We start from the raw sequence: 13600 nt of genomic DNA, 5'->3' as shown, positions 1-13600 counted from the left end.
CATATTGGAAAACAAAGATTTGATAGGGGACACATCAATAACTTTTAGATATTCATCTTGATTTTCATAGGAATTGGAAGAACACGCTTTAATAAAGGCATCTTTAGAAGCACGCATCCTAGCGGTTCTTTCCTTGCAATCATCAATGGAAATTCTCATGGCTTTGAGAGACTCATTGATATCATTCTTAGGAGGAATAGATCTAAGCTTTAAAGAATCAACCTCAAGAGAAATTCTATCAACGTTCCTAGCCAAATCATCAACTTTAAGCAATTTCTCTTCAAGCAAAGCATTAAAATTCTTTTGTGAATTCATAAACTCTTTAACACTATTCTCAAATTCAGAGGGCATCTTATTATAATTTCCATAAGAGTTGTTGTAGGAATTGTTAGGGAACGTAGTAATTTCAAAAAAATTCCTACGCACACGCAAGATCATGTGATGCATAGCAACGAGAGGGAAGAGCGTTGTCTACGTACCCAACGCAGACCGACTGCGGAAGCGCTGAAACGACGTAGAGGAAGTAGTCGTACGTCTTCATGATCCAACTGATCAAGCACCGAAACTACGGCACCTCCGAGTTCGAGCACACGTTCAGCTCGATGATGATCCCCGGACTCCGATCCAGCAAAGTGTCGGGGAAGAGTTCCGTCAGCACGACGGCGTGGTGACGATCTTGATGCACTACAGCAGCAGGGCTTCGCCTAAACTCCGCTACAGTATTATCGAGGAATATGGTGGCAGGGGGCACCGAACACAGCTAAGGAATAGATCACGTGGATCAACTTGTGTCTAGAGGTGCCCCCTGCCTCCGTATATAAAGGAGCCAAGGGGGAGGGGTGCCGCCAGCCCTATGGAGGCGCAGGAGGAGTCCTACTCCTACCGGGAGTAGGACTCCCCCCCCAATCCTATTCCAAATAGGATTCCCAAGGGGGAAAGAGAGAGAGAGGTGGCCGGCCACCTCTCCTAGTCCTAGTGGGACCAGGGGAAGGGGGGAGGCGCGCAGCCCACCATGGGCAGCCCCTTTCACCTTTCCACTAAAGCCCAATAAGGCCCATATGGCTCCCGGGGGGTTCCGGTAACCTCCCGGTAATCCGGTAAAATCCCGATTTCACCCGGAACACTTCCGATATCCAAACATAGGCTTCCAATATATCAATCTTTACGTCTCAATCATTTCGAGACTCCTCGTCATGTCCGTGATCACATCCGGGACTCCGAACAACCTTCGGTACATCAAAATGCATAAACTCATAATATAACTATCATCGTAACCTTAAGCGTGCGGACCCTACGGGTTCGAGAACAATGTAGACATGACCGAGACACGTCTCCGGTCAATAACCAATAGCGGGACCTGGATGCCCATATTGGCTCCTACATATTCTACGAAGATCTTTATTGGTCAGACCGCATAACAACATACGTTGTTCCCTTTGTCATCGGTATGTTACTTGCCCGAGATTCGATCGTCGGTATCCAATATCTACTTCAATCTCGTTGCCGGCAAGTCTCTTTACTCGTTCTGTAATACATCATCTCGCAACTAACTCATTACTTGCAATGCTTGCAAGGCTTATGTGATGTGCATTGCCGAGAAGGGCCCAGAGATACCTCTCCGACAATCGGAGTGACAAATCCTAATCTCGAAATACGCCAACCCAACATCTACCTTTGGAGACACCTGTAATGCTCCTTTATAATCACCCAGTTACGTTGTGACGTTTGGTAGAACCCAAAGTGTTCCTCCGGCAAACGGGAGTTGCATAATCTCATAGTCATAGGAACATGTATAAGTCATGAAGGAAGCAATAGCAACATACTAAACGATCGGGTGCTAAGCTAATGGAATGGGTCATGTCAATCCGATCATTCAACTAATGATGTGACCTCGTTAATCAAATAACAACACTTTGTTCATGGTTAGGAAACATAACCATCTTTGATTAACGAGCTAGTCAAGTAGAGGCATACTAGTGACACTAAGTTTGTCTATGTATTCACACATGTATTATGTTTCCGATTAATACAATTCTAGCATGAATAATAAACATTTATCATGAAATAAGGAAATAAATAATAACTTTATTATTGCCTCTAGGGCATATTTCCTTCAGGAATATCCATAATTATTAGAAGGATTACTAGGATAAGGCCTAGGATTAAAATTCCCTCTATACGCGTTGTTACCAAAATTATTCCTACCAACAAAATTCACATCCATAGATTCATTGTTATTCTCAATCAAAGTAGACAAAGGCATATCATTAGGATCCGAAGAAACACTCTTAGCAGCAAATAATTTCATAAGTTCATCCATCTTTCCACTCAAAACATTAATTTCTTCTATCGCATGCACTTTTTTATTAGATCTTTCAGTATGCCATTGAGAATAATTAACCATAATATTATCTAGGAGTTTAGTAGCATATCCTAAAGTGATTTCCATAAAAGTGCCTCCCGCGGCCGAATATAAAAGATTTCTAGACGCAAAATTCAATCTGGCATAAATTTTTTGTATAATCATCCACAAGTTCAAACCATGAGTAGGGCAATTACGTATCATTAATTTCATTCTCTCCCAAGCTTGTGCAACATGTTCATGATCAAGTTGCTTAAAATTCATAATGTCGTTTCTAAGAGAGATGACCTTAGCGGGAGGAAAATACTTAGAGATAAAAGCATCTTTGCACTTGTTCCAAGAATCAATACTATTTTTAGGCAAAGACGAAAACCAAGCTTTAGCACGATCTCTAAGCGAAAAAGGAAATAGCTTCAATTTAACAATGTCATTATCAACGTCTTTTTTCTTTTGCATATGACATAAATCAACAAAGCTATTAAGATGAGTAGCGGCATCTTCACTAGGAAGGCCGGCGAATTGATCTTTCATAACAAGATTCAACAAAGCAGTATTGATTTCACAAGATTCAGTATTGGCAAGAGGAGAAATCGGAGTGCTAAGGAAATCATTATTGTTGGTATTGGTGAAGTCACAAAATTTGGTAGTATCTTGAGCCATCGCCACAAACAAGCAATCCAACACATGAGCAAACAAAAGGCAAGCAAGAAAAAGGCAAACGGAGAAAGAGAAGGAGAAGGAGATTGGGAAAGAGAGGGCGAATAAAACGGCAAGGGTGAAGTGGGGGAGAGGAAAACGAGAGGCAAATGGAAACTAATGTAATGCGAGAGATAGGGATTGTGATGGGTACTTGGTATGTTGACTTTTGCGTAGACTCCCTAGCAACGGCGCCAGAAATGGCTCATTGTCGGGAGTCCAAATCTTGACTTTGCGAAAGCCTCCCCGGCAACGGCGCCAAAAATTCTTCTTGCTACCTCTTGGGCTTGCGTTGGATTTCCCCGAAGAGGAGAGGATGATGCAGCAGAGTAGCGTAAGTATTTCCCTCAGTTTTTGAGAACCAAGGTATCAATCCAGTAGGAGGCTACACGCAAGTCCCTCGTACCTACACAAAAACAATAGCTCAACGCAACCAACGCGATTAGGGGTTGTCAATCCCTTCACGGTCACTTACGAGAGTGAGATCTGATAGAGATGATAGATAATATTTTTGGTATTTTTGATATAGAGATGCAAAGTGAAAAGTAAAAGGAAAAGTAAAAAGCAAAGCAAGATTAAAGTGATGGAGATTGATATGATGAGAATAGACCCGGGGGCCATAGGTTTCACTAGTGGCTTCTCTCAAGAGCATAAGTATTCTACGGTGGGTGAACAAATTATTGTTGAGCAATTGACAGAATTGAGCATAGTTATGAGAATATCTAGGTATGATCATGTATATAGGCATCACGTCTGAGACAAGTAGACCGACTCCTGCCTGCATCTACTACTATTACTCCACTCATCGACCGCTATCCAGCATGCATCTAGAGTATTAAGTTAAAAACAGAGTAACGCCTTAAGCAAGATGACATGATGTAGAGAGATAAATTCATGCAATATGAAATAAACCCCATCTTGTTATCCTCGATGGCAACGATGCAATACGTGCCTTGCTGCCCCTTCTGTCACTTGGAAAGGACACCGCAAGATCGAACCCAAAACTAAGCACTTCTCCCATGGCAAGAAAAACCAATCTAGTAGGCCAAACCAAACTGATAATTCGAAGAGACTTGCAAAGATAACCAATCATACATAAAAGAATTCAGAGAAGATTCAAATACTATTCATAGATAGACTTGATCATAAACCCACAATTCACCGGTCTCAACAAACACACCGCAAAAAGAAGATTACATCGAATAGATCTCCACGAGAGAGGGGGAGAACATTGTATTGAGATCCAAAAAGAGAGAAGAAGCCATCTAGCTACTAACTATGGACCCGAAGGTCTAAGGTAAACTACTCACACTTCATCGGAGAGGCTATGATGATGTAGAAGCCCTCCGTGATGATGGCCCTCTCCGGCGGAGCTCCGGAACAGGCCCCAAGATGGGATCTCATGGATACAGAAAGTTGCGATGGTGGAATTATGTTTTTGGCTCCGTATCTGATCGTTGGGGGGTACGTAGGTATATATAGGAGGAAGGAGTACGTCGGTGGAGCAACAGGGGGCCCACGAGGCAGGGGGCGCGCCCTGAAATAGGCAAAAAAACAACAATTCTGGGCTGGGCCTCCGGTTAATAGGTTAGTCCCAAAAATAATATAAAAGTGGTAAATAAAGCCCAATATAGTCCAAAACAGTAGATAATATAGCATGGAGCAATCAAAAATTATAGATACGTTGGAGACGTATCAATGCGCAGATGGCAGTAGTGGAATTGCAGGAGTATCAGAAAAATGCAGATCCTGGTGATTTGCTACGAGCTAAGAAGCCTGCAACGGATTCATCATTTCAGTCGTCCGGTGAGACGAAACCAATTCATATCCACCCGACTGATCCCAATGCTTCTCCGACCCACATTTCAACAACACTCGACTCCAAATAGGAAGAAGCACTCATCCAGTTCCTCCATGAGAACTGGGACATCTTTGCATGGAAACCTTCTGACATGCCAGGTGTTCCGAGGGGACTGGCTGAGCATCGTTTGCGAGTCGACCCAAAGGTAAAACCGGTCAAGGAACATCTTCGGCGGTCCGCCGTACAGAAGAGAAAAGCAATCGGTGAAGAAGTGGCTCGACTCCTGGCAGCTGAGTTTATTTGAGAGATTTACCACTCCGAGTGGTTAGCTAATGTTGTCATGGTCCCTAAGAAGGACGATTCACTTCGCATGTGCATCGACTTCAAGCATATCAATCGGGCCTGCCCGAAGGATCAGGTTCCTCTCCCCCGCATCGATCAAATAGTCGATTCGACTGCGGGGTGTGAGCGTTTGTCCTTTTTGGACGCCTATTTCGGGTATCATCAGATCCGTCTGTATGGACCCGATGAAATTAAAACAGCTTTCATCACCCCATTCGGGTGCTTCTGTTATGTCACTATGTCATTCGGTCTGAAGAACGATGGAGCCACGTTCATGCGGATGATCCAGAAGTGTTTACTCACTCAAATCAGTCAGAATGTGGAAGCGTACATGGATGACATTGTGGTCAAGTCACGTAAAGGTTCCGACCTACTGGCTGACCTTGCTGAAACCTTTGCCAACCTCAGAAGGTATGATATCAAGCTTAATCCATCAAAGTGCACATTCGGAGTTCTAGGAGGAAAGTTACTCGGTTTTCTCATTTACGAACGAGGGATCGACGCTAACCCCGAGAAAGTTGGTGCCATACTCCGAATGAAACGCCCCGTGCGTGTGCATGATGTCCAGAAGCTTACTGGTTGTTTGGCCGCCCTAAGTCGATTCTTTTCCAGACTCGGTGAGAAGGCACTGCCTCTCTATCGACTGATGAAGAAGTCAGATAAGTTCGAGTGGACTCCCAAAGCTGATGCAGCATTTGCAGAGCTAAAAGCCCTGCTTTCCACCCAGCCGGTGCTGGCTGCTCCAATCAGCAAAGAGCCTTTACTTCTTTATATAGCAGCCACTGGACAAGTCGTCAGTACAGTACTTACGGTCGAGCGGGAAGAAGAGGGAAAAGCATATAAAGTTCAGCGCCCGGTTTATTATGTTTCTGAAGTTCTGACTCCGTCGAAACAGAGATATTCGCACTATCATAAGCTTGTTTATGGGATTTACATGACCACGAAGAAGGTTGCACACTATTTCTCTGACCACTCTATTACAGTCGTCAGTGACGCTCCATTGTCAGAAATTTTGCACAACAGAGATGCAACTGGTCGAGTGGCAAAATGGTGTTGACACCTGATTTTGGCAAGATACAGATTGCAATGAAGATGGTCTCGAGTGAATGAGTTTTCAGCATAAAAATATTCTCGTCACCGAGTGGAACCACTTTGATGTTTCGGTTATATTCATTCGACTTTATCTTACGGACCGAAACTATACTCCGAATGGCATAGTTCAATGTTCCGAGTGGTTTTTGGCCAATTACGTCTTCAGGATGACCTCGGATGAAGGAGCACTCTTAAGGAATTGTCTTCGTCTCGTCGAGGCAATCGATTTTGATATATAAATCATCTCAATCCGAGGTCATATGCAAAAGTTAGAGGCAATATACTGCAGACTGAACCTCAACGGAAATATGGCGCGAGGTGCCAGACACTTGTCTGATAGGTTGTGCGAGTAATTCGGCCATCAGTATGGCCTTGAATCGAAAAACCTTCAACATGGAAAAGTTTCGTCTCGTTGAGCCGATCGATTTTCATATATAATTCGTCTCAATCCGAGATCATATGAGGCCTGGAGAGACAAATCAAGATCGGGCTATGTTTTCAGTCGGAAATCCGAGTGAAAAGTTTACGGTCGAGTGAAAGTTTGCTGACCGGATGAACTTATTATTATCCAAGTGGAAATATAGTCATGCGAGTCAAAATATGATCATCCGAGTGAAATTGTCGTCCAGGTGAAAATATTCCGAGTGAAAAGGTTACCATCGGGACGAAAACTTGCCGATTGAATAAGATAGTGCCTTCCAAGTGGAAATATAGTCATCCGAGTGAATAAGATAGTGCCTTCCGAGTGGAAATATGGTCATCCGAGTGAAACTATAGTCATCCGAGTGAAAGATTGTCTTCCGAGTGAAAAAGTCCAATCAGACAATCCGAGTGAAAGTATCTAATATCCGAGTGGATGAGCTCAAGTCCGAGTGAAATTGAACATGTGCTTGAAAGTTTATCAAAATGACCTTGGATGAAGAAGTGTTCAATACAGAAGTTGTGCGTATCATCAAGACGGTAAATTTTGATTTTGGAGTCATCATCATCAGAGATAATATATAGCCTACAAATTCACTACGAGATAATCCAGTCTACTGCGAAACCGAGTCTGACTGGAAGATAAAGATGACCTCGAAAAGTATTCAAGATGGCCTTATTTGAAAAAATAATCAACATGAGAATTGTTCATATCGTCAAGGCGCACAAGTTTGATATTTGGGCTGTCGGAGATCATATGCAAGCCCGGCGGCCCGCGCAAGAAGGAAGACAGAGTTTGGGCCAGATTCAGACTGAATCCGAGTTGGAATAGAATTAGGACTCTAGGACGTGAATTGATGTAATTTTTCTTGTAAGGAAAGCCTAGATGAATCCTTTACTTGTACGGGAAGTCCAGCCGCCTCTTATATATGTTGGGGGTGACGGCCGATTGAACAACACACAATCGAACAAATCAATATACTACTTTTTCATCTACGTTTTATCTCTCCACCGTTTTTCTATCTCGTTCTTCGCTGTTCTTCGTGTTTGAGAGCTGCGAATCCCGAGGCTCTAGGGGCGAGCGAATCGACCTAGGGCAGCCCATAGCCGCCGCACTCCCTGACGGGGTCCCTCCCGGGGGTGTGGGGTTTTCGGGTCTGCAAAAGCGCCCGTCGACTGTCTTGCGTATCGCGCTGTCGGTCGGGTCTCCTTCGACGTGAGCTGCGGTGCATCACCCCCGGCGTCGAGGGTACACGTGACGTGTTCGTGTGTCAACACACTTTTTGGCGACTCCGCTGGGGAACGAAGATCAATCGTCATCATCCACCATGTCTGATATTCCCAAGCCATCTGAGGTAGACGCCGATAACATCATTAAGCCCAGTCTTGATGAGATATCGGCCGATCATCGCCAAGTTTATGAGGAGTACAAGAAGGCACGTGAGGAGAAGGACCTGGAGGAGTTCCTTGCAAAATTCAAGAAAGATCGCCAAGGCAACATCACTCCGATTGAAGAAATCAAGTTCCCTCCTCTTCAAGCCGAGCAGGTTAAACCCTCTGTGAGTACTACTTTTTCTCCTGAGCAGTGGGCTGAGATTGAGAGTCGTATTGCTGATGGTAACAATCTAGTCTATCAAACTTTCATAGAAAATACTAATGCTCAGAAGAATATATCTCAATCGGCTAGTGGTAATAATGGTGTAGCTTCTAGTGTGCAAAACCCTAATCTGGCTTTACCTATTGCATCGGCGCCTCCCGTGCCGATGACTTATTATCCTACCCAAACAAATCAGATTGTGGCTACACCCATTAATCCTATTATGAGCATGACAGGTTCAGTGGCAACGCCGAACCAAACTCTGCCTACAGCTACAACCACTCGACCACTACCAAATTATGGGTCGACATACATGCCACAATTCCTACCTACAGCTAGTAACCATACTCTTCCTATGTCACTGCCACAAGCTTCATCGTCCACTACGGATGATGGTCTAGCTAATCTTAGAAAGGAGATGGCTAATATGCTTAGAGAGAATTTTGGAGTTGAGTTACCTCGGAATCGGATTTACCAAAAGCCGTACCCCGAGTACTTTGATGCCATCCAGTGCCCTCCGGGATATAAGATTCCAGATTTTGTTAAGTTCAATGGAGAGGGCACAAAAACCACATGGGAGCATGTTAGTCAATACTTAGCACAACTAGGTGAAGCAGGCTCACTAAATGAGTTGAAAGTGCGTTTGTTTCCTTTATCTTTAACTGGTACTGCATTTTCATGGTTTTCTTCTTTATCACATGGTTCCATTCGGGTTTGGTCGCAGCTAGAGCAGAAATTTCATGATCACTTTTATAGCGGCGACAATGAACTCAAGTTATCACATCTAACATCGGTTAAACAGAAGCATGATGAATCGGTCTCCGATTATGTCAAGAGATTCAGAGAAACAAAAAACCGGTGTTTTAGTTTGGTGATAACTGAGAGAGACTTGGCAGACCTAGTGCTGAGTGGTTTGAGAACTCCCATTAGAGAAAAGCTAGAAGGTTATGAGTTCTTAAATATCAACCAAGTCTTACAAAGGGCTTTGGCTCAGGAAAGCCGAAGCAAAGATCTCAAAGAAGTGCATAGATACAAAGCCGATCGTCCAAAGATGAATATGGTGGAATATGATAGTGATCACTCGGAAGATGAGGGTGATGTTTTTGCTACAGAATTTTTTTGGCCATCTAAGGCCAAACCCTTTACTTGCAATGATCTGAAACCGATTCATAAGAATCGTGATGAAGAGATGAAGTTTACTTTTAACATTGCTAAGTGTGATAGAATATTTGATGCTTTGCTGCAGGCCAAGATTATTAGAATATCTCATACTTTACCGCCGTTTGAAGAGCTAAAACGGCGTGCTTATTGCAAGTATCATAATTCTTTTTCTCATGCTACTAACGATTGCAATGTTTTTCGACGACAGATACAATCGGCCATTAATGATGGACGATTGAACTTTTCTGAGATGCAAGTTGATAAACAGCCTTTTCCAATGAATACCATGGATTTGGAGGGGAAGACGCTACTCATTCGGCCGGAGGTAGCAGAATCTGCTAATAAAGCTAATGTCATTGTTGGTGAGCCCAGGAAAGACAAGGAGGACAACAAAGTCTTGGGGAGACAGGTTGTGCTTGGTAAGCAACCCGATGGCAAGGAAGTGATCAAAATCACCATCAAGAATCCTACACTCGGGGGGCAACTGCAAGTGCAAGAAAATGCTCGTGTGAGATTTGTCAAGCCCAAGAGTCCAGAAATTGGCAAGTGGAAAAGGAATGAAGTTAAAGTACAGCGCAAGCGGATCAAGCCAACTTTTGATATGTTGCTGTCCAAATATGCTAACCACTCGACCGGTTCTAGTTTTGATCGACCGACTCATCTGAAACGACCAAGGTCACCATCAGCTGATATGTTCAGTCGGTATACAAAACCGAGTGGACCAAGGGCGCAATTTCCAGGAGAGTATACGCAATCTGTTTGGGATCGACTTGACTACTCATATAATGGCCGACTCAACATCGGTGACTATCAGTCGGCTGGTCAAAATATGCGACCGAGTGGAAATTATCCGAGTGTAAGAATGCACCCAGGTGGAAGTCATCCGAGTGAATTCCATCCGAGTGGATTCCATCCGGGTGGATTCCATCCGAGTAAAAAGGTGCGCTCGAGTGGAAATTTCATGCATTTGGAAAGTCGAAAAGAATGGCGTGTTAAATCACCAAGTGTTGCAGCAATTGAGTCAGAAAAAGGCAAGGAGAAAATGGATGCCGACTCACTTATCTTGGGCATCGAAACATTCGCCATACGACAGCCGATTTTGCATAGCAATCCGACTGAGCCGATACTTGCTATCACGCCAAAGCACTCGGCCAATGACCATGAAGCAAGCACCAGCCAGGTAAAAACGAGAGATCCTAAATACACTCAGCCAAAGTGGTGTCCTCCAGGGCTAACAAAGACACAAAAGAGGAAACTACAGAGGTTAAGGAGTCAAGAGATGGCAGAAAAAGAGGCCGAGAAACAAAGGGATAAGTTGTTCAATGACACTCGACCCATGGTTCTAGCAAAACAAGTGTGGAGGCCTAAACAAATACAAGATACAATTGCTTCTACATCTATCACAGCAACACCTACATCACCAAAGGAGGACGATGCAACAGATATCACATCGTCTGTGACACTTCTTACTTCTCCTTCACTCGGACAAATTTCAGAATCGGTGGATGCACTCGAAGAGGAGGCTGATATGTTGGACTATGAGTCTACGCCGGTTCATGAAGGTATGGATATCAATATGGTGTATTACTTACCTGCTGAGTTTCGTGCTGTAGATGAAGAAGGGGAGGTGGCTCAGCTGGATTTTGGCCCTAAAAACGCAATATTCGAGAAGCCAAAAGAACCAGTAACGCATCTGAAACCATTATATCTTAGAGGGCATATCAATGGGTCGCCGCTCACTCGGATGCTTGTTGATGGTGGTGCTGTGGTAAATCTTATGCCCTATTCCGTTTTCAAGAAATTGGGTTTGCCTGATGAAGAATTGATCAAGACCAATATGGTGCTCAACAGATTTGAAGGCAAAGAGAAAACTGAAGCCAAAGGTGTGATGTATGTGGAGCTTACAGTCAGAAGCAAAACTTTGGCTACTGCATTCTTTGTCGCTGAGGTGCAAGGTAACTACAACGTCATACTAGGCCGTGATTAGGTTCATGCAAACCAGTGCGTGCCATCCACTATGCACCAGTTTTTGATTCAGTGGGTTGATGATGAAGTGGAAGTCATTCATGCGGATAACTCGGCCTGTGTTGCTTTGGCCGATGCATCGGTGGATTGGCAGCATCCCAATGCTACTTGCTTGACGGGACGTGACTTATCAGAGTTCGATTTTCTCAGCGCGACCAAGAATGGTTTTGTGCCCGTCTCTTTAAAGTCGACTGAATGCAATCGGCTCCAAGGTATGATATGTTTAAATGGATTCTAGCTCCGAGTGGTTACAAAAATGTCTTGTGAAATATCGTCCAGTGAGAACGATATGTATGAGTCTATAGAGGAGTTGGATGACATGGATAAACTTGGACAAGGTTTTGCGTCGGCCGATCCATTAGAAGAGGTAGATATTGGAGATGGTTTGGTCACTCGACCGACATTTATAAACAAAAATTTGAAAGCCGATTGTAAAGCTAAGTTAATCGAGCTATTGAAAGAATATGTTTGTTGCTTTGCATGGGAATATCATGAGATGCCAGGGTTAAGCCGAGAGCTAGTGGAGCATAGGTTGCCTATAAAGGCCGGTTTTAGACCTTATAAACAGTCGGCCAGAAAATTTAATCCGAAAACATATGACCGGATCAAGGAAGAGATCGGTTGACTGCTTGAAGCAAATTTCATTCGACCTTGCAGGTACGCCGAGTGGATTTCTAACATTGTCCCAGTGGAGAAGAAAGGATCCGGCAAGTTGAGGGTGTGCATTGATTTCAGAGATTTGAATAGGGCTACACCCAAAGATGAGTATCCTATGCCAATAGCCGATATGCTTATTAATGATGCTTCTGGGCATAAGGTTATTAGCTTTCTAGATGGTAATGCCGGATACAATCAAATTTTTATGGCCGAAGAGGACATGTACAAGACTGCTTTTCGATGCCCTGGTTTCCTTCGTTTATTCGAGTGGACAGTGATGACATTCAGATTAAAAAATGCTGGAGCCACATATCAAAGGGCTATGAATTTGATTTTCCATGATTTACTCGGTATCATACTTGAAGTTTATATTGATGATATTGTTGTCAAATCGGATGCTTTTGAATCTCACTTGGCCGATTTGTGTTTAGCTTTTGAAAGAATGAAAAAGTATGGACTGAAGATGAATCCTTTGAAGTGTGCTTTTGGCGTGTCAGCTGGCAAGTTTTTGGGTTTCATTATTCATGAAGATGGAAAGAGATTGATCCCAAAAAGATAGAGGCTATATAGAAAGTGGAGGCTCCAACATGCAAGAGAGATATGCAAAAGTTCCTTGGCAAGGTCAATTATTTGAGAAGGTTCATAGCTAATCTGTCAGGGAAAGTTGATGCATTTACTCCTATCCTTTGGTTAAAGAATGATGCTGATTTCACTTGGGGGGCAAAACAGCAAGAAGCATTTGATATGATCAAGAATTATTTGTGCACTCCTCCGGTGATGAGAGCACCCAAGCATAGGGAACCCTTCAGACTTTACATTGCAGCAGAGGAAGGAGTTATTGGTGCTGTTCTAACTCAAGAGACCGAAGGAAAAGAGCATGCCATCACTTATTTGAGCCGCCGCTTATTGGACGCAGAGACAAGGTATACATTTATTGAGAAATTATGTCTATGCTTATATTATGCTTGCACAAAACTGAGACATTATTTAGTGCCCAGTGCTTGTGTAGTAGCTTGTCAAACCGATGTCATTAAGTACATGTTGCATAGGCCAATTCTTAGTGGTAGAATTGGCAAGTGGGCTTATGCTTTGATAGAATATGATTTGGCTTATGAATCTCTAAAATCCATGAAAGGCCAAATTGTTGCTAATTTCATTGTTGAACATCGGATTAATGACAAGCATGATGTTGATATGAACCTTGTTTCATTAGTACCATGGAAATTATATTTTGATGGTTCAGTTTGTAGCAATGGCCAAGGTGTTGGTATTGTTTATATATCTCCTCATGGTGCTGTTTTTGAAGCCTCATGCCGCTTAGAATATTTTTGCACAAACAATCAAGCCGAATATGAAGCATTGTTATTCGGCCTAGAGATGTTACTTGCTATAGGTGTTACACATATAGAGGCTTATGGTGATTCGTTACTAGTGGTGCAGCAAATAT

The sequence above is a fragment of the Triticum aestivum genome, chromosome 3A (assembly GCF_018294505.1).
Source record: "Triticum aestivum cultivar Chinese Spring chromosome 3A, IWGSC CS RefSeq v2.1, whole genome shotgun sequence".
Classification (NCBI taxonomy): Eukaryota; Viridiplantae; Streptophyta; class Magnoliopsida; order Poales; family Poaceae; genus Triticum; species Triticum aestivum.
The sequence above is the reverse complement of the archived record's forward strand: the minus strand, read 5'-3'. Positions refer to the sequence as shown.